The sequence below is a fragment of the Melanotaenia boesemani genome, chromosome 15 (genome assembly GCF_017639745.1).
Source record: "Melanotaenia boesemani isolate fMelBoe1 chromosome 15, fMelBoe1.pri, whole genome shotgun sequence".
Lineage (NCBI taxonomy): Eukaryota > Metazoa > Chordata > Actinopteri > Atheriniformes > Melanotaeniidae > Melanotaenia > Melanotaenia boesemani.
This window is the reverse complement of record NC_055696.1, coordinates 29,775,360-29,803,125: the sequence shown is the minus strand read 5'-3', so window position 1 is coordinate 29,803,125 and position 27,766 is coordinate 29,775,360. Positions and strand designations below refer to the sequence as shown.

At 39.7% G+C, this 27,766-nt stretch overlaps 1 long non-coding RNA gene across 1 annotated transcript; it reads right to left on the bottom strand.

The window, feature by feature from the left end:
• Positions 1-347: 347 nt before the first annotated feature.
• Positions 348-22,419, bottom strand: LOC121654708. Its single transcript, XR_006012990.1, has 3 exons — positions 22,342-22,419; positions 9,247-9,251; positions 348-358 (listed from the first exon to the last, which is right to left on the bottom strand). It is a non-coding gene; the product is annotated as an uncharacterized LOC121654708 (long non-coding RNA).
• Between the last annotated feature and the right edge of the window lie 5,347 nt (positions 22,420-27,766).

The following is a 27,766-nucleotide window of genomic DNA, read 5'->3' as shown; positions in this document are numbered from 1 at the left end:
TGATGGACTGGGTCTCTGTGCTGCCTTAGTCTGCCTCTAGCCTCCGCAGAGGCGTTGTTATATCTGCATGAGCACGCTCATCTATGCTCATAGTCTGCATGCTGACACAGTCACAACTGTCCAGTGGGTTTATACACTAAGAGCTACTTTTGTTCAGGTTTTTCTTCTTTTTTCATGTGTGTTTTTGGTACTTTGGTTGCTGTTGTGATACATCTTCTTGTTGTTGTCTTGGTTATTCCTTTTTTTATGAATTCCTAATGACTGTCAGCTTTGTTTACTTGTAAAAGCTGTAAGAAATTTTCTGCTGTGTTTCTGTGCAGGTGTAGCAGTTGGTTGTCTGGTGTTAGGTTGCTTCTATCTAATGTGTCTTTGTCTCCTCTTCCTTTTTTCTACTTTCCTTATTACTTCTCACCATTACTGTCCTTTTTTTTCTGTCCCCTACAGTCAGGTCCAGCAAAATTACATAAATTCCATAATACCAAATAAATAAGATAAAACAATATATTTAAACAAATTAGATTATCAAGAAGAGTCTTATACCCATAAGGCTAAAGGACAAGTTTAAAAAAAGCAAAAAAAAAAAAAAAAACGAACAAACAAAAAAAAAAAAAAAAAAAAAAAAAAAAAAAAACATTTCTTTAGCCAGGTCATCAGTTTTTACCAGAATTTCTTCTTCATTATTGGCTCTTTAATTTCAATCTGGTGGATTCATGACACATATTATCACCATGGAGATGATAGGTTAGATGATGCTGATGAATTCTGCTTACGATGTAGAACAAGGTAAAGATGATGCAGAACGACATATAGAAGTACATCACATGCTGCTAAGTGACAGTCAGTTAAAATACAAAACAGTTAAACTCATATTTCATGCATAGTCCTTAGGCTTAATCATGATTAATTAATTTACAAGCTGTGCTTAATCGGAAAAAATTTAATCATGTGATAACCCGAATTTTATCATAAGCAGATGTAACCCATCGGTCACCGAGTGCACCTGGGTTCAAGTGAAAGCAACCTATATAAACATTCTTCAGACTGGTAACAGTTTCTCATCTACACCTTAGAAAGAAAAAAAAAAACCTTTGCTATCCAATAATTGCTGTAGGCTCAGTGCAGAAAGGTCTACTTTTACAGCCAATAAGAAGACACCAGAGGGATGTAAGACGGGTTCGGGCCATCTGTAACAGTCCCTCGTCCCTGGAGGAGCCATCAACCATGAGCCCCCAATGATAAGGGGCATCCCAGGGAGTTACACCATCAGTACCAGGCCAGATGACTGCATACTTAAAAGGAAAGATAAGAAATCCACGGAGACATAGGCCAAAATGTCAATGAATGATGATATTGCATAACAAAGAGTCTGTCTTTTCAGTGACAGTGCTTGCATCAGGGAAGCTGAGATATGTTGGGCATAGCCTGAACAAAATCTACTCTCTGCTAGGCTATGTTATGTTTCTTTATTAACTTACTTAGATTTGCCATTTTGGAACAGAAAACAATGCAATTGTAAATAAATTCAGGCATTAAGGAGTTAAACCTTCAGCAGAGCCAGTCTGTAAACTGGCTAGTCTTCTAGTGGCTGTGCTCAGTGATGTTATTATGCATGTCAATAATAAAATCGGTTATTTAGCGTCAGACAAGCTGGAGGAGTTTCTGACACAGTTTGTTTATGGCTTCTCTCAAATCATGTTGGCAGTCAGATAAGAGCTCAGAGCAGCCGTACAGGCAGCAGAAGGACATGAATGAGTGAACACACACAACCATTCAGCTCTCAAATTAAAGGTGTTTTTCTCTGGTCTGTAGACATGAGCTGTGTTTTTTTAAAGGTAAACACACTAAAAAACAACAAATATGAGACATATAAAACAAGTCTGACTGTAAACAAAATTTCAGCTCAGAGAAGTTAAGCCATGAATAATTCATCAGAGGAAAATTACATGAACTGCTTCTCATTTCAGGAAATTTCACTTTATCATTTAGTTCTGCAGTGAAACACAAAGACAAGCATCGTGTTAGTGTGTGTGAGGCCTGAACGTGTTAACTAACCGCTCTGTGTTTCCATTCCACTACTTTAACCTCAGTTTATGTTTGAAATATAAAAATATGCACAAAGAAAAACCAGCAGAGGAAGGCTGCATTCTGGAGGCAGTGAACCAATTCAAAGAACCATAAAAGAGCAGAATGACTGGTTAGTTCTGTTTGTTAACATGCAACCAAACTGTCATCACAATTCATTCCAACCTGCCACTGAGAATTCAGCAGAAAACTTAAGAAAAGAAAATGAAAGTTATTTTGTACAATGTAGAAAGTGCGGGACAAGTTTCATTCATCATCATCCATGTAGAAGACGACTGTTTTACCTTGTGTCTCCATCTTCTGTCTCCTGTTTGAAATCTAATGAACAGCTGATACCTGAACATTCTGAAGCAGGAATCTCGTCCACACACAGAATGTTAATGTGTTTCTGGATGGAAAGTGTAGATTGGACAGTTAAGCTGTCTGACGCTCATAATTAACAAACCAAGAAAACTCTGAGAAGAAAAAGAACGTTTCTACAACGGAGCAGCTCTGAGCTCTGATAGACGGCCCACCGAGAGTCTGCGGAAAATTCTGCCACTACATAAAACCTCCAATCAGAAGCTCTAATGTTATCATACATGCTGCATAAAAAGTGTTAGAAAATCAGGACTCAGAGATCTAAAACAGGAACAAAGAGCTTCTGATAAATAATGAATGCGACCATGAAGAGCAACAGTCTAAATAAACAAACAAACAAACACAGGCAGTGGTGCAAAGAACACGCAGGATCCTGTAAACAGATCAGGGTAACATGGCTCAGGAGGGATGTGTTATGATGCCACCAGAGGAATGAGACGACTACTGCACATTAAAACAAAAGAGTGAGAAGACATCAGAGAGGTTCAGCCAGCAGCACTGAGAGGATGAATCAGTGTCCACGTCTCTTGGTTTTTTCTTTCTTCAGTAATATTACACTATTATGTTATTAGAATATTCTCATTGATCACTGTTTGGATTTGAAGAGTTTTTTTTTAAAAATCAGAAGCGTTTTTTAGCTTTTTTCTGCTTGCTGGGAAAACATTACCATCACAACTGGATTTTTCCTGAAGATACAAGATTTTACTATATAATAAACTAGATCTAGACAAATAGCAGCTCCTTGTTGTCATGGAAACCAATGTGCAGGTTGACTGCATCAGGTGCTGTGGTAATAGAGAGGCATGGTGCTGTTCAGATGAAACGTGGACGCTAGCTGCTGCTTTGACTGTGATGTTCCTCCACCCGGCTCAACTTTCCAGGTGAGCAGCTGCAGTCAGAACCAGAGTCCAGATGGAGGACGCTGCACGTGTCCGTCCTCTGGGTCATTCCTCCTGACCTCTACTCTCTCACAGTTTTTCTGCCTCGTTAGAAGCCTTTCTGCTCTTCCTCCATCATCACAGCTCCACAGATGGAGGCAGCTACTGTGAATCCATACATTATAGTGACCACGTCCATTGGCATCATCACTTCTTTCATTATCTGATTTCAGAAAAAAATGTTTCTGTAGGATTAATTAAAAAGTGGATTAGGTCCACGAGGGAAGATTGAGGTCCTGGATTTGACACATTTCTGCAGCAGTGGCTTGTTTTTATCTGCTGTGGAGGAAGAATGTCGGTGAAAGGGTTTTTCTGTGTGTGTGTTGTCAGTTTTCCACATTTCAATCTGTCTTTAATCATTTAATAAAGATCTGGTGTGTGAGACAAACCTATTTCAGACAGCATGGTGTATTATAAACCCTTAAACTCCTGATGTGGGCTACTTGAAGCAGGTGATGTAACAAAAATTAGGTGGAGGTAAACAGAGCTCTGGACGCCAACTTCATGTATAATAAAAAAAAAAGTTTTATAACAAGAAGTGACATCTTAAACAACTCTGCAGCATCTGTGAGGTCTCTGAGCCAGTTGTAGAGAAATCCCCTGGCTCTCTGTATCACCCCTCTTTATATATGGTTTACAAATAGAAACACAAAACATTATATATATACCCCTACTTTAACCTATAACCCTGTCCATACAGGGAGTCTAGAATTCACTGACCCTTAGCGAAAGGCAGACTTCCTACTGCTGCAACCAAATATAGTCATGACCTATGCAAAGTTAAAGAAATTAATTATAAAGCTATGCAATGCTGAGGATCAGCCACTTCGCTCCAAGATATTTCCTGCTATTTTTGGTCTACCTGTTTTTTTATTTATTTAATTATTATTATTATTATTATTATTATTATTTTTATATATAACATTCCCTTATTATAAAACGGTGTTCTCTCCGAACATGCCGTTGGATCTCATCTGGCTGATGACCTGGCTGATCCTCCAGTTTAAATGGAATGAAAACTGGATAAAAGGCAGCTGGAACGCATGGGCGGTAAAGGGTGTGGACCCACACACTGCCTTTCCTAAGAAAGTGCTCATGATGTAAGAGATGGCGCTTGGGGGTGCCATAGATCTAGAGGAGATTTAAGGGTTAAAAATTTAGAAAAAATCTGTTGTTTGACCTTCTTGTTGTCGAAATTAAACGAAGTGAAACAAACCAAGTTTCAGTGTTCAGTTTGTTCATACAGAACTTGTTTATCAGAGTCATTAGAAATGAAAATGTCCCTCATGTTAAAAAACAAACATTGAACAATGTATTTTGGTGCAGGACTCCGTGAAGAAGGAGATGATGGAGGGGAGGACAGTTGGTTTATGATCATCTGTCCAATCGTTCGAGTTCATTAGTGAATACATTTAAAAAGCTGTAAACATGTTTACATGTTTCTGTAAAATGTATCATGAAAAAGGTTTGAGACTCCAGTGGACAGATAAGTATGGTGTAGGAACTGGAATAATAATCCCATGTTGAAGAAATGATGGTTTGAGCCAACATCTTATCACTGAATGCAGATTTGTCTCTTCGTGTTATGACAAAAGTGTTCTTTGGTCTTCGTGATAAAATTGTCCTAATCTGCTCTTCATTTGTCATCCTCTGTATGCATCACTGATGTCTGACAGAGAAAAAGTGGCCTTTCATCTGTAGCTGCTGTCATTTGATCCTGTTTAACGCTCGCTGCCTCTTTTTATTCCTCTGACTACAGTATTTGTGTTGAGATCAGAAATTGGATAAGGTGTTTGAAAGATGTCACGCTGTGTTAGGCTTCCTTTCATTCTGTATTTTGGCTGTTGCTAATGATGGGTGAATCATCCGTCTTTGTACTCAGTGTTCATTTACTGTGATATATTGGAGACAGCACAAAAAATAATTTACAACCATTGTCCCACGATGCAGGTGGACCTTGCACTGAATAAATGGAAAACGAATGGGGGAAATGAAACACTGTGAAATCCAAAGGATCTGGTTTTGTCAACTGCCAGACTGAATTATAACCCAGGTTCAAACCTGCAGAGGACCAAAAATTGCAGTAATTTCTCCATCTGTCTCAATAGAAGTGATTCAAAAAGTGTAATCTTATTAACAGGGATTTAATTTATCAATTTAAACCCCCTCACTTCACTGAAGCTGCTAACTTTAACATAAAAAGAAGAGCCAGCCTTCATTGAAACAGGAAGTAACAGCAGTTTATTTAGTTTTTTTTTTTTTTTTTTTTTACATCACCAAAAGATGAATGAAATCATTTAGATAAATGTGATGTAACGTTTCCACCTGGTGTCAGACCTGTGATAAACTGAGGATTTGGAAATATGTTGACTGTTTGCGCTGCACCATATTCGCCGGCTGGGCTGTCTCAGCTCATATTCCCACTTCTCAACGTTTCCAGCCTGGGCAGCATGTTTTGGATGTTCATATTTCTCTAAACCAGAAAGTTGATTTCGAATATGAATACGAACAACTTGTACGGAGTACAGAAAAGGTGGCTTTCATGAACCATGACAGGGATGCAATGCAATTAGCACAGCGGGAGGTGAAACAATGCCTGAAGGTGGCGAGGGACACCTACAGAAGGAAGGTGGAGGATAAACTGAGTGAGAGCCGTATGAAGGAGGTCTGGGATGGTGTCAACACCATCACAGGCTTCAGATCAAAGGCCATAACAGCGGGGGGGGGACAGTGGAAGAAGCAAACAGGCTGAACATCTTTAACCACTTTGACCAGCCCACGGTCCCCTCTCCCCCACTGCAGTACACATCCTCCCTGACTTGATCCCCTGTGCAGCCCCCCTGCCAACCTTTACCCCTCCCCCCATCTCAACACCCTCCACATATAACAGCAGAACAGGTGAGGGGAGAACTGAAGAAGCTCCACCCATGGAAAGCAGCTGGCCCTGACGGAGTGCCTCCTCGTCTGCTTAGGACCTGCGCTGCTGAACTGGGGGAACCATGAGAGGCTCATCCTCAATCTCCTTAAGCCCAAAGTGCAACAGGCCCAGGACCCCCTACATCTGCCTATCACGCAGGTGTGGGTGTGGAGGATGCTATTCTCTACCTCCTACACCGTGCCCAAGTTCATCTGGATAAGGGGAGGGGCACAGTGAGGATCCTCTTCTTGGATTTTTCAAGTGCCTTCAACACAATCCAGCCCCTGATGCTTCTGGACAAACTGAGGGAGATGCAGGTGGACCTCTGCTTGGTGTCCTGGATTGGTAACTACCTCACAGAGAGACTGCAGTACGTCAGGCTAAAGGACATCACATCTGACACTGTTATTAGCAGCACAGGAGCACCCCAGGGGACGGTGCTGGCCCCCCTCCTCTTCACACTCTACACCTCAGACTTCTGTTACAACTCAGAGCTGTGTCACATCCAGAAGTTTGCAGATGACACAGCCATTGTGGGGTGTATCAGGGATGATGGAGAGGATGAGTACAGGAATCTGGTCAGTGACTTTGTCTCCTGGAGTCAGATGAACCATCTCCAGCTTAACACCTCAAAGACTAAGAAGCTGGTTATTGACTTCAGGAAGTCCAGCCCACAACCACGTCCAGTGACCATCAGGGACGATAAGGTGGAGATTGTAGACAACTACAGGTACCTCGGGTTGTGGCTGGATAACAAGCTGGACTGGACATGCTGTACAAATCACCTGTGCAAGAAGGGCCAAAGCCGTCTGTACTTCCTGCGAAGACTGGGATCTTTTAACATCTGCAGGAAACTCCTGTGGATGTTCTATCAGTCTGTGGTAGCTAGTACGCTTTTTTATGCTGTTGTCTGCTGGGGGGTAACATGACAAAAAGGTGTGCTAACAGGCTAGAAAAACTCATCAGGCGGGCTGGCTCTGTGGTTGGCATGAAGCTGGACTCCCTGGTGACAGTGGCAGAGAGGAGAACACTAAAAAAAAACTACTGGCTATTGTAAATGATGCCAGTCACCCTCTGCACACTGTCATCAGTGCACAGAGAAGCCTGACCAGTAACAGGCTGCTCCTCCCCAAGAGTAGGACCAACCGGCTCAGAGACTCCTTTGTCCCCCGAGCCATCAAACTGTACAACTCTGCATTAGGCAGGAGGGGGAGAAGGAGGGGGGAGAGGGAGGTGTGCAGTCCGCCTGATACAACACATGCACAATAACCCATACAAACAGTTACAATAACTTATACGTGCAATAGTGAACTGGGAATCTGTTCCACCTCTACTGTGTGCAATGCTTGTTTATATTGTTTTATTAACTTATCTTATTGTTATTATTGTTATATTTATTGCATTCTATTTGAGTCTATTTTGCTTTGTACCTGTATATATCGTGTCTTGTGCTTGTCCTGCTTTACTGTTGGTGTTGTATTGCTGCTGGTACCCAAATTTCCCTGAGGGCTCTCTGAAGGGATTAATAAAATATTTCTATTCTATTCTATTCTAAAAAATATATAACAATAGCACATGCTATGGTTATGAACAGGTATATGCAGATACATATTGCACTTCTTATTTACAGTAAGTTTTTAAAATTTTTAAAGTTTCATCTGAAACAATGCAGGCATGAAAAAGAAAATCGTTTGCAGACATATACTGAGCTCATATTCTAGCTTAAAGATGTTTAAATGTGTCTTCACTTGAATCCATTTCTGTAACTCGTACAGACTTTTATAGATATTTTTTAAATATCTTTAAATATTTTTTTCTTTTAATTGTGATTAATTGCATTGTTTTAAACAAAATTCAGTAACGACTTAAAAAATTAGATATTTCATATTTTTCTTCTACAAGAGCTGCTAGAAAACGTAGTAACGTTTAGTTTACAAACACTTAAAATAAACTAGGTGCTTTTTAACACCAGTTTTCTCTTTACACAGCAGTTACAATGTTTATTGTAAATATTTAATTAAACATTGAAGTAAGAGAATCAAATATATGACAAATAAAGAGAAAAACTTGAGGACTTATTCATTAAAAGGTAACAAGTCAGTAGGACGAATTTTATGCTTTGCGATGCTGCCTTCCTTGTAAATAACGTGTATTATCAATATTGTGCAGTAATGTAAAAACTATATAAAAACTATATAGTTTTTGTTCTGTACAGTTTTTGCTCTTACCTCTGTAATGCTGTATTTGCACAGTGCTGCTGCAGACTCTGCATTTCCTACAAATAAAAGATTATCTTATCTTAACTTAACTTAACTTATCTTATCTTATCTTATCTTATCTTAAATACAGCGGGAACAATAGCTGATTAACTTCCATCCATCATACGTTTTACTGCTCGAATCTGGAGTCACAGTGTTTTTAGATTGGGACGGATTTTCTTTTTTTTTTTTTTACTGTCCGTATCAGGGTTCATTCCCACCATGACAGTCAGGGAGACTCAGTTCTATTGGACTGGAAATGTCCCATCTTCCTTTGGTTTGGTTTATGATATTCTCAAGATGGACGTCATGTATTCAGTGGCTTTGGTTTGTTTATTGTCATTTGTTAGCAACAGAACTAGTACACATTTTGGGGTTGATCCAGATAAAAGCCTGGATCCAAGAATTTTTTTAAAGGATTCTTTACTTTTGAGAGATAGGGATAATTTTGCCATTAGAGCTTCTAACTAAATAAATTGCCCAGAAGCTTTTTTTTAACAGTGACTTGGTGGAGGTCTGCGCTGTCTGAGTGCTTCTAGTTTTTACACTACATTTTAATCAAGCAGATCAAACCATCTGGACAACAACTGGACACTAGAGGGTGAAATCCCCTGAAACAGCTGCTGACCAAGACAAAAGAAGAATATAATCTGGCTCATCGACTGTACAGGTAAACTTAATTTTAATAAACCTGCTCTCTCCTGTGTACATCAGATGTAGCGCTGTAGCAGGACAAGACATGGAGGAAGAGACATTGGACTGCAAGCCTCTGCATGTGGTTTTTCTCTGTTTAGAGCAAATGCGCAAGAACTCTCAAAAATTTTTAAAAAAAGAGCTACATTTATGTTTGTTAAAAAAATGTTATTAATTAATTAATGCGTTAATGCAATAATAACATATAACTAGAGGTAACACTTTAATGCATTAAGTACAATTAATTAATTACAATAAACTTACTAAGTAAAAAAAAAATACACATTGCAAAACTGCAGCTAATACAATTTCAAATTCTTCATAGAACTCATTCAGGACAAAGGATGTCCAGGTTGGGTGGGTCAGAATCGAACATTTGCTCCCACTGCACTGACAACACAACTGGGGGGGTCGCCTCATGACGGTGGGACATGGTAGGGCTTGGGTCAGTGGGCGATGGCCCTTAGCCGAGTGGCCGGACTGTTCTGGAGTTTGCTGGGGGGGGGGCAGGTTGATTGGTGCCAGGGGTTCTGGGTCTGCATGTACAGTATATATATTCATTCATTCATTCATTCATTCATTCATTCATTCATCCATTATCTGTACTACTTAGTCCATTACGGGTTGCGGGTAAGGTGGCGCATATCCCAGCAATAGGGAGAGTGCAGCACAATCACGGTTATCCACACGTGGACAAAAGTGTTGGTACCCTTCGGTTAAAGAAAGAAAAACTCACAATGGTCACAGAAATAACTTGAATCTGAGAAAAGTAATAATAAATAAAAATTCTATGAAATTTAACCAATGAAAGTCAGACTTTGCTTTTCAACCATGCTTCAACAGTATTATTTAACAAAATAAACTCATGAAACAGACCTGGACAAAAATGATGGTACCCCTAGAAAAGAATGAAAATAATGTGACCAAAGGGACGTGTTAATCCAAGGTGTGTCCACTAATTAGCATCACAGGTGTCTACAATCTTGTAACCAGTCAGTGGGCCTATATATAGGCTACAGGTAGTCACTGTGCTGTTTGGTGACATGCTGTGTACCACACTCAATATGGACCAGAGGAAGCAAAGGAAAGAGTTGTCTCAGGAGATTAGAAAGAAAATTATAGACAAGCATGTTAAAGGTAAAGGCTATAAGACCATCTCCAAGCAGCTTGATGTTCCTGTGACTACAGCTGCACATATTACTCAGAAATTTATGATCCATGGGACTGTAGCCAACCTCCCTGGATGTGGCCAGAGGAAGAAAATTGATGACAAATCGAAGCGATGGATAATACGAATGGTAACAAAAGAGCCCAGAAAAACTTCTAAAGAGATTAAAGATGAACTTCAAGCTCAAGGAACATCAGTGTCAGATCGCACCATCCGTCGTTGTTTGAGCCAAAGTGGACTTAATGGGAGACAACCAAGGAGGAACCATTGTTAAAAACAAATCATAAAAAAGCCAAACTACATGTTGACAAGCCACAAAGCTTCTGGGAGAATGTCCTATGGACAAATGAGACAAATCAGCTCTATGTTTACAGATGGAAAAATTAAGCATATCAAGAAAAGAACACTGTCCCTACTGTGTAACATGGAGGAGGCTCTGTTATGTTCTGGGGCTGTTATGCTGCATCTAGCACAGGGTGTCTTGAATCTGTGCAGGGTACAAATCTTAAAATCTCAAGACTATCAAGGGATTCTGTGCTGGCCAGTGTCAGAAAGCTTGGTCTCAGTTGCAGGTCATGGGTCTTGCAACAAGACAATGACCCAAAACACAGCTAAAAACACCCAAGAATGGCTAAGAGGAAAACATGGACTATTCTAAAGTGGCTTCTATGAGCTGACCTAAATCCTATTGAGCATCTTTGGAAGGAGCTGAAACATGCCGTCTGGAAAAAGCACCCTTCAAACCTGAGACAGTTGGAGCAGTTTGTTTATGAGGAGTGGCCAAAAAACCTGCTGAGAGGTGCAGAAGCCTCATTGACAGTTACAGGAATCGTTTGATTGCAGTGATTGCCTTAAAAGGTTGTGCAACAATTTATTAGGTTAAGGGTACCATCATTTTTGTCCAGGCCTGTTTCATGAGTTTATTTTTTTAAATAATTCTGTTGAAGCATGGTTGAAAAGCATTGACTGACTTTCATTGGTTAAATTTCATAGAATTTTTATTTATTATTACTTTTGTCAGACTCAAGTTATTTCTGCGACCATTGGGAGTTTTTCTTTCATTAACCGAAGGGTACCAACAATTTTGTCCACATCTGTGTGTGTGTGTGTGTGTGTGTGTGTGTGTGTGTGTGTGTGTGTGTGTGTGTGTGTGTGTATACGGGAAAAACAGACCTTCAACCTAAGACAGATTGACTTAACATAACTTTTAACTGAATTCTATTTAAATATTATGTTTAAAATATGGAAGGTTATTTTGAATTTTTTCAATAATGTGATATGTTGATACTTGTTAGAAAACTGTTTTTGTGGAATAAAACTTTGAACACGGAGTGAAGGTTTGAAAGAGCTCTGATTTAAGGTTTGAGGTGAGAGCAGTTTATCAGCTCCTGGAAAGACAGCATTTGTCTCCTGGCATCACAGTAAAAGGTCCTGTGGCTCTTCGGTGCAGCCGGCCAGGTTTTATTTTAAAAACCATCAGATTCAATCACCTCAGCTGCTCTACAGCTGGAGGATGCCTTGTTTTGTCTCAACCACCTTGTATTGACTTATTGATTTCCCAGCAGCACCTTGTGATGCTCATTACCTCCTGGTAATGCCTCAGACCAGAGGGAACATGTTGGATTCCTAATAAGAAGAGGACCATGAAGAGAAGAAAATTCTGCATCAGGAAAAAACGTATCCATACCATAACGAACAAACATGGAAAAGTTAAACTTCCTTCCTTTATTGTGTGTAGTAAATCAGTATTTAAAATCATCTGAAATGAACTGCTTATACAGAAATCACAAACTCACATTAAACTTATTCACTGTTTCACCTTCCAGCTGTGAATCAAGGTTTGTCCCAGTGATGGAGTATCCAGCAGAAACTGGTGTGTTGTCAGGTCTGCAGGGGAGCCACATTTCAGCTTTAGTCTGCACAAAGTGAAAACTGTTGGTTCTGCTGGTTCTGACATCCAGAAAAAAATCATTTCCAGATGAAGGTGGAACTTCATTTGGAACATCCCAAATTTCCCTGAGGACTCTCCAAAGGGATTAATAAAGTATTTTCTATTCTATTTTATTCTAACTGTTAGTTAGTTGTTAATCTGAGGAAATTTTAAAGATTCTGAGCAGGGAATTAATGAAAACACATTCAACAGTCCTGATACTAGAGTTGTTTGACTTGGACCTTAAAGATCGAGGTCAGCTGGTGCAGATTTCTGTCTGAATGGGTGGTGTCGCCACATCTACACCTGATTTTCATTGCTTTGAAAATAGACGTGTCGTGTAAGAGCAGGAACAAGTGTAAAGAGCCCTAATGATGAATACAGTACCGGTAAAAAAGTACGCTTCTGAGTTTCCTCTAACAGCACAGAGAGAAATTATGGAAGATGACTGGAAAAACTACCTGGGAGGCTTCCCAGCAGACTGAGGCAATCTGAAGCTACTTTTAGTGAATACACCTTAAAAGTGCAGAAAAATCCTGGTTAACACTAGAAACCCCAGGATTTTCAGGCTATGGCCACATGGCACCGAAGCCGGTTCAGGTGTGAAAACGGTGGCAAAAACTAGGAGAAAGGCTTCAACATCCCCACGACAACGCTGTAGTACATAATACAGGCTGTGGGGGGCGCTAAAGAGTAACACATTTCAAAGCTAGAGCAAAACAACGCATGCGCAGATAAAGGCTCACTGCGTGTTGCAGGAAGTTCACATCGGAAATAGAGAAGAGAAGATGGCTGAGGGTTCACTGCCAGGCAAAAGAGAAACATTTCTTTGGACTAATGAAGAAGTTGAGCTTCTTCTTCAAAAAATCTTTACTAAAAAGCATAAAAAACTCGAGGAAGGGTGGATTGGGAATCGGCGCATGTTCATTACATTGATGTCATATCTTCAAGTTGTGCGGCTTCTCTGTCCGCACATTACCGCAGACGGTAGAGGACTCAAACAGATCCACTTTGGTACCTGGCTTCAGACATGGTCGGTTTCATGGTGTCAGGTTTGCTCCTGAAGACCCGGAAATTCAGCCACATGCAGAACAGATGGTTTTGAAAAGAATAAGGTTTATTTAGGGCCAGGGGATGGAGGGAGTGAAACCAGTTGTGGTTAGCAGGAGGAGTCAGGCAATCCCAGGTCTGTGGGTGAGGAATCCTGAAACGAACTTTAGACAGGAATATAAGTTCACAAATCCAAAAGACATAGTCAGGGCAGGCAATGTTCATTCACAGTGAGGCTCAGTGCAGTACTTATCCAGAGGGACAGGCAATCTCCGTGGTCATACGGGCAAGGGTCAATATCCAGGTGGGCACTTTAAGGGATCCGGCAGGGGTCAGGGAAGAGAATATCCACGGACGTAACAAGGAAGTCTGGAACACGAAAATAGCTGGATCTCAACAAGGTTAGTACTGTTGACCATCTGGCAGGGAAGCAGAGAGTGAAGAGTGTATAAGTAGGGCAGGGAGCAGGTGAGGGGACTCACAATCAGGGCAGGTGTAGGAGATCATCCTGGTTGCAGCTTTGCAGAGCGGCTCTGCAACCATGACACATGGAGGCTAATCCCTGGTTTCGTGGGAATGAAAAGGTGGTTTGCTAAAATACTTTTGCGGTTTTGCTGCAATCTGGCGTCATGGGGACAGCCCCTCAGTTTCTCCTGCAGTCCCCCTCCCTCTACCACAGTTAATCTCCCCACTTACCAGCCTATTGTTTTTCAAATGAGGTAGTCTGCATGCTCGCCCACCCAGATTACAAGTGCAAGATGCACCAAACCTTCCTTTCAGTTCAGATCTGTAGAGATCATAGAATCTTTTTTCTGTTTACATTAGATACATTTTTTACTGCACTATACTCTGCGTGTTTGTGCCATTATGACTTGTTTTTGTGAAGTTTTTATTCTAATAGGCCTTTTAGTATTTTATTTATGTAGCTGCTGCACACTTGAATTTCCATCTGGATTAATAAAGTTTATATCTACCTATCTGTTTAGTTTTAATGTCACTATTACAATAACTGTAAAGATCCCGAGTAAAGAGAAGTGCCATTTTTAATTTTTTTATATATTGTGTTTTTCATCACAATGCACTGAAACATATGTGAATAAAACATTGAGTAAATGAGTTGTTAATTTTTTCTTTATTTGACAGTGATTGTGGATTACAATTTGTAATTTTGACTGAGTTTAGAATATACACAAAAATGCTCAAACAAGAAAGGATGAGTTCTCTGATGATACAGTCCAGGTGTTTGGCTGTATAGTTCTTAGACGAAGCGGTCGAGTCAGCAGCAAGGTGGATCAGTAGGTGAGCAGGTAGAATAAATATTGCAGCACTCATATTGTGATTTGATTCTCCACTCTAACTAGAAAGACTCATGTCTCGCCTCTAAGAAGTTTCTACAGTTGTAGATTTGTAGACCCTTTTCAAGAAGTGAAACATACAAACCAGGAAATTTAGCATGTAATCATGTGTGCATACTGAAATGTAATGAAATTGGAAGATAAATCTAAACGAATATCAGGTTTTCTATTTGATTTAATTTTATTTATCTCACTCTGTCACCTGAACTTGGGCTGAAGAAAACGCTCATACATCATAAATGAGGAAGATTAGGTGGAGGTCCATCCATCCAGGGTGTCTTGGGTCTTCCACAGGGTCTCCTACTAGTGGGAAGTGCCCAGAACACCTCAGCAGGGAGGTGTCCAGGAAGCATCCTGACCAGATGCCTGAGCCACCTCATCTGGCTCCTCTCGATGTGGAGGATCATCGGCTCTACTCTGAGCCGCTCCCGGATCACCGAGCTTCTCACCCTATCTCTAAGGGAGAGCCCGGCCACCCTGCGGAGGAAACTCATTTTGGCCTTTTGTATTCGCAATCTCGTTCTTTCGGTCTCTACCCACAGCTCGTGACCATAGGTGAGGGTAGGAACATATCAACTGGTAAATCAAGAGCTTTGCCGTTTGGCTTATCTCCTTCTTCACCAGACTGATGCAGAGTCCGCATCACTGCAGACGCCGCACCGATCTGCCTGTTGATCTCCCGCTCCATCCTTCTTTCACTCTTGAACACGAACCGAGATCCTTGAACTCCTCCACTTGGGGCAGGACCACATTCCCGACCTGGAAAAAGCACTCCACCCTTTTCCAACTGGAGGTGCTGATTCTCATCCCAGCTGCTTCACACTTGGCTGCGAATTGCTCCAGCGAGACCTTAAGATCACGGCCTGATGAAGCCAACAAAACCACATCGTCTGCAACAAGGAGACCCAGTCCTAAGGCCACCAAACCGGATCCCTTCAACACCTCTGCTGCACCTACAAATTCTTTTTTTTTTTTTTTTTAAACATATATAAATACAAGTAAACAAATACATCTTAAGAAGAAAACAAACAAATCCCAAACAAAAACTAGATGGTATCACTAGACTGAAAATCTAAAACAACAGAAACAAAATAATAACATACATATATGGAGTAACAATTTTCTTCCAAATAAATCTAATCGTCTTTAATAAAAAACAGATCTGGCCTTAACGGCTTAACATAATTAATCCATTTTGTCCAATAAGCAGAAAATAATTCCAATTTGAAATTTATGAGGGCTGTTATTTTCTCCATATTATAAATGTTCATGGTGATATTCATCCATTCATTCAAGTTCGGGCTTTCTTGTGAAAGACACTTTCTCATGATTGCTTTTTTGGCTGCAATCAATAGAGTGTTCATCAAATATTTGTCCTTCTTTGTCCATTTTAATGATAAAATTCCAAAATACATACTCTTTATGTCAAAAACTGTCAAGTCCTCGAAAATGTCTTGTAATATTTTGTATGTCCCTTCCCAGTAATCCTTAATGATTGGACAGTCCCATTTATTACACTTCCTCCAGCAACTCCCAGCTGTTTCATCATAGTGGGCTTTCTGAGCTGGTGTAATAAAAAACCTTTTTAAACACTTCCAGTTGTATTCCCTCCATTTCTGTGAACTAGTGTATTTCTAAACATTTGACCACATCGTTGTCCATTCCTCCTCGGTTATATTTATCTCTCCTTCCTGCTCCCACTTTTTCTTAATATATGTGGATGAGTGTGTTTTAAGGTTTGATAGTCCTTTGCATATTAATGAAATTACTCTAACCAGTGCTTCTGAATTATATGCTTTAATAAATAATTGTACAAAATGCATCTTGGGCTCGGTTATCTCTTTTATTTTTTTATGAATGTAATGCTGAACTTGAAGGTATCTGTAGAAATCTTGCTTTTCTAGACAGTATTTCTCTTTGAGTCAAAACTTAACATAGTTGCTCCTTTCATTATTTGACATATAGATCTTTGATATAGCCATATTTAAATCTTGCGTCTAATTTATTTGGTGTGAAATCAGAGTCATATGCGAGCCATTTTAGAGATGCAATATCCTCTTCTAGTTTAAATTCTTTAATAACAGTCCTCCACATTTTAAGTGTCCAGTTCACCCAGGGATTATCAATATTCTTTATGTAGCTTTATATCTTTTTATCAGCTAAAACTGCCTGTATTGGGATATCGCAGATCTTTTCTTCAATGTTTTTCCACTGTGCTTCATAAGATGGGTTACACCAGCATATAATAGTTCTCATCTGTGCTGCAAGGTAGTAGTCCCTAAAAGAAGGTACGCCCCATCCTCCTTTGTCTTTACTTAACTGTAAAGTTTTAAGTCTTATCCTTGGTTTTCTTCCTTGCCAAATATATCTCGTAATAAGTTTTCCCATTCTTTGAATTGTTTCTGATTAATTTCTATTGGTAAAGTCTGAAATAAATATAACAATCTTGGTAATATGTTCATTTTAAGAGAATCTATTCTTGAACTGAAGCTTAAAAAAGGTATTAAATTCCATCTTATTAAATCATTTTTTATATTTGTGACAACGGGCAAATAATTGTATTCTAACAGTCTAGTGGGGTCTATTGGGATATTGATACCCAGATACTTTAAAGAATCAGTATGCCATATTCCAGCGTACTTACTTTTAAGTTCTTCTGGAGGGTAGTAATTATATGATAAAAATTTAGTCGTTTCTATATTAACCTTGTAACCAGATAATTCACCATATTTTTCAAATAAATTAATCAATTTTGGCAGAAAGTGTATTGATTCATCAAGATATATTAAAATATCATCTGCATAACAAGCCATTTTATATTCAATGTCTCTAATAAAAATCCCCCTTATATCTTTATTTTGCCTGATGTGCTGGGTTAAGGGCTCCAGGTATAATGCGAACAGTAAGGGTGACCATGGGCATCCCTGTCTGGAACCTCATTCTAGATTGAAACATCTTGATAAATATCCATTCATTTTAATTCTTGCTGTGGGATTATTATATAAATTTTGTACAGTTTAAATATTTGTATTATGAAAACCGAATTTATGTAAAACCTTAAAGAGGAAGTCCCAGTTTACTGAATCAAAAGCTTTTTCTGCGTCAATACTTATCAGAGTTGCCTTAATTTGATATTTTTGTATGTAATCTATAACATGTAATGTCTTTCTTATATTATCTTGCGTTTGACGTCATCGTATAAAACCAGTTTGATCGTTATGTATCAATGTAGGTATAAATTCTTCCATCCTTCTGGCCATAATTGAAGTAAACAACCGATAATCTATGTTAAGAACAGATATTGGTGGATATGACCTGCATTACATCTTATCCTTCCCTTCTTTTGCTATAACTGATATAATCGCCTCTTTCCAGCTTGGTGATATTTGTGCTTTTTGTAAGACCGAGTTTAATGTGGGGAGAATAATCTGTATCAATTCATCTTTAAATTCTTTATACCACTGCTGTATAGGCATCTGGTCCTTGCAATATATTTGTTTTAAGTTAGTGTATCGCCTTTTTTTTTTACTCCTCTTCAGTTATATTAGAAGTTAACTTTTAATTTTGTTTTCCGTTTAATAAAGGAAGTTTTATAGAATTCAGAAAGGCACCTATTTCAGTTGGGCTTCCTCCTGGTTTTTTAGTATACAAAGTTTTAAAGAATGACTCAAATGATTCCTGAATTCCATCTTGCTCTTTTTTTTATTTGTTTATCTTTTGGATGTCTGATCCTATGGATTGTGTTTTCTGATAATTTCTTTTTTAATTTCCAAGCCAGTATTTTCAGTGAATTAGGTCCACTTTCATAATTCTTTTGTTTCAGGAACATCAATTTTTTATTAATTTCCTGTGTTAAGGTTATTAAGTTGTTCCCTATTTTTTTTATTTCATCTAGTGTGTTCTCTTCTAGTCCTATCCTTCTATCTTTCTAATTCCTTTAATTTAATTTGCATATCTTCTCTTTCTTTAAACCTCCTATTTTTCTTTTGTGACACAAACACTATAATTTTTCCTTTTATTGCGGCTTTTAAAGTATCCCACAAAATGGGGGATGAAACCTTTGTCATTAAATTCTAAATATAAAGCTATTTCTCTTCTGATTTGTTCTTTAAATTTAGAGTCATTTAACAGACTGGAATTGAATTTGCATGTAGTATTTTTTTGTTTCACACCAAGGTCGACTGTTAAGTAGATAGGTGCGTGATCACTTAAGTCTATTGTTCCTATGTCACATTAAATGATTTTATTTTCCTCCTTCCCAAATATCAGAAAATAATCAATCCTTGTATAAAGAGAATATGGAGCAGAGTAGTATGTATAATCTCTTCTATTAGGAAAGAATATTTTCCATACATCTATGAAGCCCGCCTCTTCGAGGAGTGCACTCACTTTTATATGTAAGGAATATTTTTCGAGAGGTTTATTATCAGATCTGTCCAGTTCAGGTTGTAACCATATATTTAAATCTCCACCACAAATCAATAACCCTTCTGTTTCCATTATCATCATTTTTATCAGATTCTGAAAAAAATAATATCACTTCCTGGAGGAGCATATATATTCATTAAAGTGACTGCTTTACCCTCAATATAGCCTTTGATTAAAACAAATCTGCCTTCTTTGTCGATCACTTCAGATACTTTTTCAAATTTTAAGCTGTTGGAAATAAGTATGACAACTCCTCTCCTGCGTCCTGATTTATATGATGAAAAGAATAAACTGGAGTAACCCATTCTCTTAAGTTTTTTATGTTCAAGATCAGTTAATGGGTTTCCTGAAGAAATACCACGTGACCCTGTTCTTTCTTCATTTTAGATAATCTTTTATTCCGCTTAATATAATTTAATAATCCGTCAATATTATAAGAGATAAATCTTACTTTGCTGTTAGCCATGTCTATTGGTTTGTGAAAGTATCATTAAGTTAGACAAATAGCGATTTATCAGATTTACTCCCTGGTCAAATAAATCAATATAAGAAAACATAAAATAAATAAATAAATTAAAAAAAAAGGTAAAGGGCTTCTTTTTTTTTTTTTTTTTTGACAGAATTAGAAGGAAATCCTCAGAGTTTCATGAGGCTTCACCTGCCCATCACTACAGCTAACTAGAAATGGCAGCAATGACAACATCTGCCTGTAAAATGTGAAGTCTTCCAGGGAAGACCGGCAAGAAAGTGGGTGGAGGTGTCTGCCTATTCGTGAATGAGCGATGGTGTCGTCCCTCTCATGTTACAGTAAAGAAGATAATTTGTGATCCGAATATTAAACTTCTTGCAATGAGTTGTAGGCCCTATTATCTTCCCCATGGGTTTTCCTTTGTCATTGTTCAAGTGGTGTACATTCCCCCATCGGGGGATAGAAAGACTGCCACAGAAATTATTTCTAAAGTCACACACGACTTGCAGACCTCTTCTCCTGATATGCTGTTTATCATTAACGGGGACTTCAACCACTGCTCTCTCTCCGCCACCCCCCCTTCCTTCAAACAAATGGTGAAATGTCCAACGAGGGGCGACAAAACCATTGACTTGTTTTATACAAACATTAAGAAAAACGTCATTGTGGAGCGGCTCCCTCCACTTGATCAGTCAGATCACAACCTGATAAGCATTGCCTCGAGATATGCTCCTATTGTTCGGAGGCAATCAATTACGACCAAATCTGTCCGAGACTGGTCAGAAAACGCATGTGAAACTTTAAGAGGCTGCTTTGATTGTACTGACTGGACTGTACTCTTGGACGGCAGTAATGATATAGACAGTATCACTGACGTAGTCACCTGCTACATAAATGTTTGTGTTGAGTCTGTTATCCCCTGTAAGCATGTGAAAATATATGCTAACAACAAGCCTTGGGTAACAGGTGAGGTTAAAGCTGCTATAAATCGGAAAAAACTTGCATTTATTAGCGGTGATAGAGACCAATTAAAAACTGCTCAGAGGGAGCTAAAAGCGAGCATTAGGGTAGGAAATCGGAAATATAAGGAAAAGGTTGAGGGTCAGATGTCTAACAGCAACATTAAAGGTCTATGGAAAGGAATGAGAACTACTACTGAATATGGGAACAGTACCTCTGGCTGCCCGAGTGCTGCAGGATTTAATGTAAATGAGGCTAACCAGTTCTTTGCCAGGTTTGATGATGTTATAATTATTCTGATTCTCATGAGAACACCTGGTCGACTCTTAGACAGAATTGTCCCGATGACACAAGTCCAGCTATTGTCTTGAGTGTGAACGGTGTCCAACAGCAGCTGAAAGGTCTCAATCCGAACAAATCAGCAGGCCCGGATGGTGTGTACCCACGCACTCTGAAAGTTTGTGCTGATCAGCTGTCAGCTATTCTGCATTATATCTTTTCTATGTCCTTGTCTACATCTAAAATTCCAGCAGTATGGAAAACATCATGTATAATTCCCATTCCCAAAAGAACCAACATGAGAAGCTCTCTGTCTAACCTCAGACCCATAGCTCTGACCTCACACATTATGAAATGCTTGGAAAGACTTGTTCTGGGTCATCTTAGTAGTCAAGTCTCAGATTTTCTAGATCCTTGCAGTTTGCTTATAGGAAACGGGTGGGCGTGGACGATGCATTCACAACATCTACAAGCATCTTGAAACCTCAGCTAGCTCAGTGAGGATTCTGTTTTATGATTTTTCCAGCACTTTTAATACTATTCGGCCACATATTTTAACCAGTAAGCTAATAAATTTTAAACTCCAAACTGGGGCGGCTGTAGCTCAGGAGGAAGAGCAGTCGTCTTCCGACTGGAAGGTAGGCGGATCGATTCCAGGCTTCCACTGACTACATGCCGAAGTGTCCTTAGGCAAGACACTTAAACCCACGTTGCCTCCCGATGTGCCTATCAGGGTGTGAATGGGTGAATGTGATAAGTTGTGTAAAGCACTTTGAGTGGTCAAACTGGCTGGAAAAGCGCTATATAAGTACAAGTCCGTTTACCTTAACTACTGCTTGGATTTTAAATTATCTTCTGTCCCGTCCTCAGTATGTCAAACTCGGTAGTAAGCAGTCTGATATTATTTTAACAAATACAGGAGCTCCACAGGGAACAGTTCTGTCTCCTTTTTTATTCTCTCTGAACACAGCTGATTACAGGGTCAGTCAGCCATCCTGTGTACTGCAAAATTACTCTGATGATACTGCACTTGTGGGTCTGCTGACCCGAGGTGTTGACCGAGAGGTGGAAGCATTTGTCAGCTGGTGTGATGCAAACTTTTTAAAATTTAATCTAGAGAAAACAAAAGAGCTAATTATTGATTTCAGGAGGAAGAAAGAGGAGCCCTCATTAACTTTTATTAAGGGTCATGAAATAGAGGTGGTTGAATCCTACACATACCTTGGTGTTGTTCTGGACGATAAATTAAATTTTAAAAACAACACGGAGGTGGTCTTCAAAAAGGCTCAGACAAGACTCTTCTTTCTGTGTTTTATCAGGGAATTTTAGCCAGTGTTATTTTCTATGCTCTGTTGTGTTGGGGAAGCAGCATTTGTGCAGATGACAAAAACAGAATTAACAAGTTGATTAAAAAAGCTGGGGCTGTGAGTGGCATCACCCCTGACTCTCTGGACCTCACCCTGGCAAAAAGAACTGGGTCCAAATTGAAAACAATTTTATTCCTTGAAAACCATCCTCCACATGATGTTTTTTAATCGTCTTAAAAGTTCTTTTAGTGACCGTCTTGTTATGCCTCTGTGTTCTACTGAATGCTTCAGAAGGTCTTTTGTTCCTGTAGCTGTCTGATTTTTTAATGACCTCCTGTAGTTTTTTGTATATTTACATATTTAAAGGTCTATTTCATGTTTTTCGTCATTGTCTACATATGAGATGTGTGAAATTTCCCCTTTTAGGGGATGAATAAAGCTTATCTTATCTTATCTTATCTTATCTTATCTTATCTTAGCTTAGCTTAGCTTTAGCCCGCCTACCTTCGTTTGCTGATTAGCTATCATTGCTTAGGGTTAGCTCGGTTAGCTCTTAGCTACAGGCAGCCCGGAGTTTGATGGTTGTCAATCATTCTCCCCCACCATCACAGTCCCCCTCTCAGCTCGACCTCTTTGCCCATGTTTGGATTTTCCGGGACTAACGTCACGTAACGTCACGCTACCAAGATGGCGACAGTGGGAACGCCCAACGAGCTTCACTTTTACTCTTCAAAAACCTACGGGTGACATCACGAAGGCTCCGTCCATCTTTTATATACAGTCTATGGTTTATATATAGATGTGTGGTTCTGCGAACACTTCCACCCTGAATATAAAACATGTGACAGCTGTATGTCAGTCAGCTGGACTGTCCACACTGAAAGCCTTCTTTCTGTTAAGTGTGAGCTTTGCTTCATGTTTGCAGACTATAAATACGTTCCCACTGATGAGGGCATACTCCAAATGCTTCTTTAAAGACCTGCCAGATCCTGAAGGGTTTCCTCCTGAAATTCACCTCCACAAGTGGAACCCGGCCTCTTTGAGAGCATGTTTCTGAAGTTTCTACCTGTGGGAAAAGGTATGTGGCATGATGCATTCAAATGCACACATAAAAGGAGATTTGCTTATAATACTAAGTGCACTTTCTCATATAAAGCAAGTTTACTGCGAGCCATAGGTCATTACTCATGGTAAATAAGAGATGCTTATTGAGTGCAGAAATATATTTTTATTATGTTTATTTTTTTTTTTTGTTTTGTTTTTTGCCTCAGGGTTAAGCCATCAAGTAGAAAGGCTGCTTCAGGCTCAGGATGATCAAATTATTACCTGACTGATCAACCTGCTTATTGCTTTTTAGTTTACCAGCACCACGGGGTAAATAAATCTCCATAAAGGGATGGGCGGATCAATACTCTGGATTCAATACTTCAATCTTAACCAGTCAAAATATTGAATTTGATACTTTTTTGGCATCGAAATACCACTCCGCTAATACAAAGAATGCCATTTGTTTTCACGTCTGAGAGTTTTAGGTAATAAAATTGCATGCGAGGCCCAACAACAGTTTACTCCTTCTGTGTCACATGGTAGCCTTTCAGATGCCTTTATGCTGCTGCTGTAAGTGATGAGAGGTTTTGTTTTGATATTTTCCCGGTTTAATGCAGGTTGTTGCATATGGTGTCTTGTCATATTTATCATATTACTATTACATATTATTTATTCTTTATTTGTCACATTTTTTTCATAATTTTAGCCCTACACTTTATTCAATCTTTGAGAAGACTTATATTAATCTGCAGTTTAATTATTTTATCATTTTAAAAGGATTAATTTGATCTGATTTTTGCTTAATTTAAAGTACTGGTGTTCTTAAGTTTATTTATTCAGTTTTTTTGCTTTTATATTTCATACTGTCCTTGCAATAAAGATATTAATCACACTGCACAATTATTTTTTCCTTCAAGGGCCCAGAAGTATCGATATCAGTATTGTTATCAATGAAAAAGTACCATATTGACAGAAAAATGTTAGGATCACCCATTCCTACCTCCATCCTCCTCATCCATCCATCCATCCATCCATCCATCCATCCATCAATCAGTTTTCTGCCATTTATCCAAAGTCGGATTGCAGGGCCAGCAGCTTAATCAGAGAAGCCCAGACTTCCCTGATTTCCTGTCCGCCCCTATCTGAACTGCGGAGTTTGGTGCATGCTCTGTCAAAAATAGACTTGGCTCATAAATTAAGCAGAGAGACGCGGCGAGGGGCTTCTGGGATGCTTCTGACACATGCTGCGACGAGCCCGGTGGGAACCAAACTGTAAACTGAAACGGCCGCGAACAGCAGAGGAGGCTGTTACGGATGGACCCCTCGGAGACAGAAGAAGGTTAACACTTCATTGAAATATGGGTGAACAGGAGGAATGGTCTTACGACTGGCAGGTATGCGGGAGTTAACTCATGATCCTGGATCCACAGAGCAAGGAAGGGGAAGAGGAGACGTCCATGAAGGTAGCACGTTACAGTCTGATGAGTGACTGTGAATCTGGGGCCTATAAAGCCTCGAGACTGAACTGTGACCTGGTGTGAATAATGTTGGAGATGAACTAGCAGGAGCAGGTGATGAGAAATCTGCAGTGTGGTGGCTGTGGTCCCTGGCTGGACCAGGTGAGGGCGTGACAGCAGCGCAGCCATAATGTGGAGCAACCACACCCAGTGGAAACAAGCCTTTAATGTCACGTACCCGGAGGTTGGACTCAAGAAAGCTCAGAAACCCAGGGATAGGTGAAGGAGTTTTATTGAATAGAATGAACAGAATGCGAAGTGAACTCAGGTAACTGGCGGAGATCAGAGAGTCCGAGTGGAGAAAGGCAGCAGCAGGTGCTTCCGTGTCTTCCGACGGAGCAGAAAACCAAGTCCGTGATCTAGAGACAAAATCCAGAGAGCAATCCAGAGGTCAGTCATACAAACGGGAAAACAGGCAGGAAACAGAGGCTGGTTACTTGCAGGGTTATACAGAGACAATCTGGCAGGGAAGAGTTGTCACACACAGGTTTATAAAGGGCACAGCCCAGCTGGAGCGCATCAGCAATCAGTTGGAAAAACTGGGGATGCGTTCGGGAGCGGCTGGGAAAACTGACCCCTATCAGAAGAGACATGACATTTAATCTTTTGGCTCAGCATTTTCTTCACCACAACAGACAGATGCAGAGTCCACATCTTGATCTCTTCCACTTGGTACTGGTACTCATTCCCAACCCAGCGAGGACATTCTTTCCAGCTGAGGCCCTTGGTCTCAGATTTGGAGGTGCTGATTCTCATCCCAGCCGCTTCACACTCAGCTGTGAATCACTCCACTGTGAATTGGAGATTACGGCCTGATGACAGAACCACATCATCTGCAAAAAGCAGAGACCCTTGTCTGATCCTAGAAATTCTGTCCCTTAAAATGATGAGCAGAATCTTTGACAAAGGGCAGACTTGGAAGAGTCCAACCCTCACTGGAAACAGATGCAACTTACTGCCAGAAATGTGGACAGAGCTCTGGCACTAGTAATACAGGGACTGGACAGCCCTTATCAGAAGATACAGTGCCCCATACTCCTGAAGCACTCCTGACAGGAGTCCCTGAGGGACATGGTCAAATGTCCTCTCCAAATCCACAAAACACATCTAGACTAGATGGATGAACTCCCATGCCTAGGGATGGTGAAACCGAGGCCTCATGAATCATCGAGCCAACTTTGACCCAAGTGCTTGAAAATGGCTTAGTGTTCTGAATCATTTGACCAAACCAAAGAGCTCCATCTGCTGGCTGTGGGAGTCTGATGCATCAGAAGGAAAGCGTTAAAAACCTCACATCTGTCACCCCCCTCTCAACTTGGAATATGTGTTCAATAAACGATACGTAATCTACCATCCGAGTGAATATTTATTTTCTGTTGTTCATAAAAATAACAAGGAGGGGTATTAGGTAACATTTGTTTAGGTAACAGAATTGTGGTGTAACTTAAGTAAACCAATCTGTAATGATAGTAGTTACTCAGTGGGAAGGCATGAGGGAAGGGTGTTTGTGCAACGGGTATAGTGACTGTGTTATTTTATACAGTTGTAATAAAATTGTTTACTGTTTTATGTGTCTTATTATTTATAATATATATTGCCAATGCGTGTTATCGTCTACCTCATGAGTTGTTTTCTTTTGCATAGCTGATCGTTGTTAAATGTGGCACAACAGTTTATAGCACACTACACATTTATGTACATAGATTATTTACTCAGTTTTTTTGTTATCTTGACTCTTCTATCTAGTTTTTTTTATTGTTTATTTTTATTTTATAATGTTTTATGGCATTCAGGTTGGACTGCAAAGTAAGATTTTCATTGTTCAGGGAAACGTGTTTCCTTACTTTGCAAATGACAAAGACACTGAATCTTGAAATGTATGATGAGAAAAAAAACTTTGGTAACTTTGTGATGTGTCATAGATTTTTATTTAAAAACGTATTTTCTGTTAGGCTTCAGTCTGCTCATCTTCTGGCACACTACCTCCCCAGCTTTGGAGAGGTTGCACCTGAAAGAAACACAAGAACAAAATTGTAATTAACCAAGTTTAAAATCATTAAATTCTCTGCTGATGGTGATCAGAAACCAGCTTGGTGTCTAAGGTCCTGCAGGTGGTGGTTTTCTTCTGCAGATGTAGACTGAGACGTTTCCTCTGATGCTTCTGGTTGAAGTTTATGATTAACTTTAAAGTCTGCTCTTTGCAAGGCTATTAAAAAAACATCTATATAAAGAAAGGGGAATTAAGCTTACCTGTGATGTTGAAGGCACCGCCTGCTCTGTCCTTCTCTCATATTTCGAGCTCCTTCAGCAGTTACTCTGGCAACGGCGTCTTGCGCAGACGTTTGTTTCCCCAAATCTCTAAAAGCTAAATGTGATTCAATATAAGCTCATGCTGATGTCATGCTTTTCCTAAATTTGTTTTAAAAATGCAATGTCGCACAATCGCTAGAGAATCTCCTCTCAAAAACCCGCAATCTCCTCAGCGTTTGGAATCTGAGAGATCGACAAGCCCGGTCCCTTCAAAGATCCCGCTTGCTGCTCGATACGCGCTGATGACATAATGAGGCCTCGTTTGGTCTATCACGTGACTTTTGGCATGCTGAATCAATGCTCAGAGACAATGCTCACAGCACTTCCGTGTCACATGCTCGACACGTGATCGAGCAGACGGCTCGAGCATAACATCCCTACCCATGCCCCCTTGAGGATCCTGCAGAAGGGGACAGGTCACCAGCTCATTGCAGGACCTGTGAATGACATTTTACTAATGCACTGGAAGGAGTCTGGGCTGTAAACCAGTTTAATCATGGTGTTAATGACACTCTGGTAATTTTATTTGTCCTTGGCAGGACATTTGTCTTGGGTTTAACACAATGTCCATGTTCACAGCTGTGCACAGGGCAGGACGGTGGAGCACGACAGGAAGGTTGTTTTGAAAGTTGCAGATCAATTTCATATTTTTGTTTTTGAGTGATGTTTTCTCATGTGACTTTGGCCACTTTGTCCCC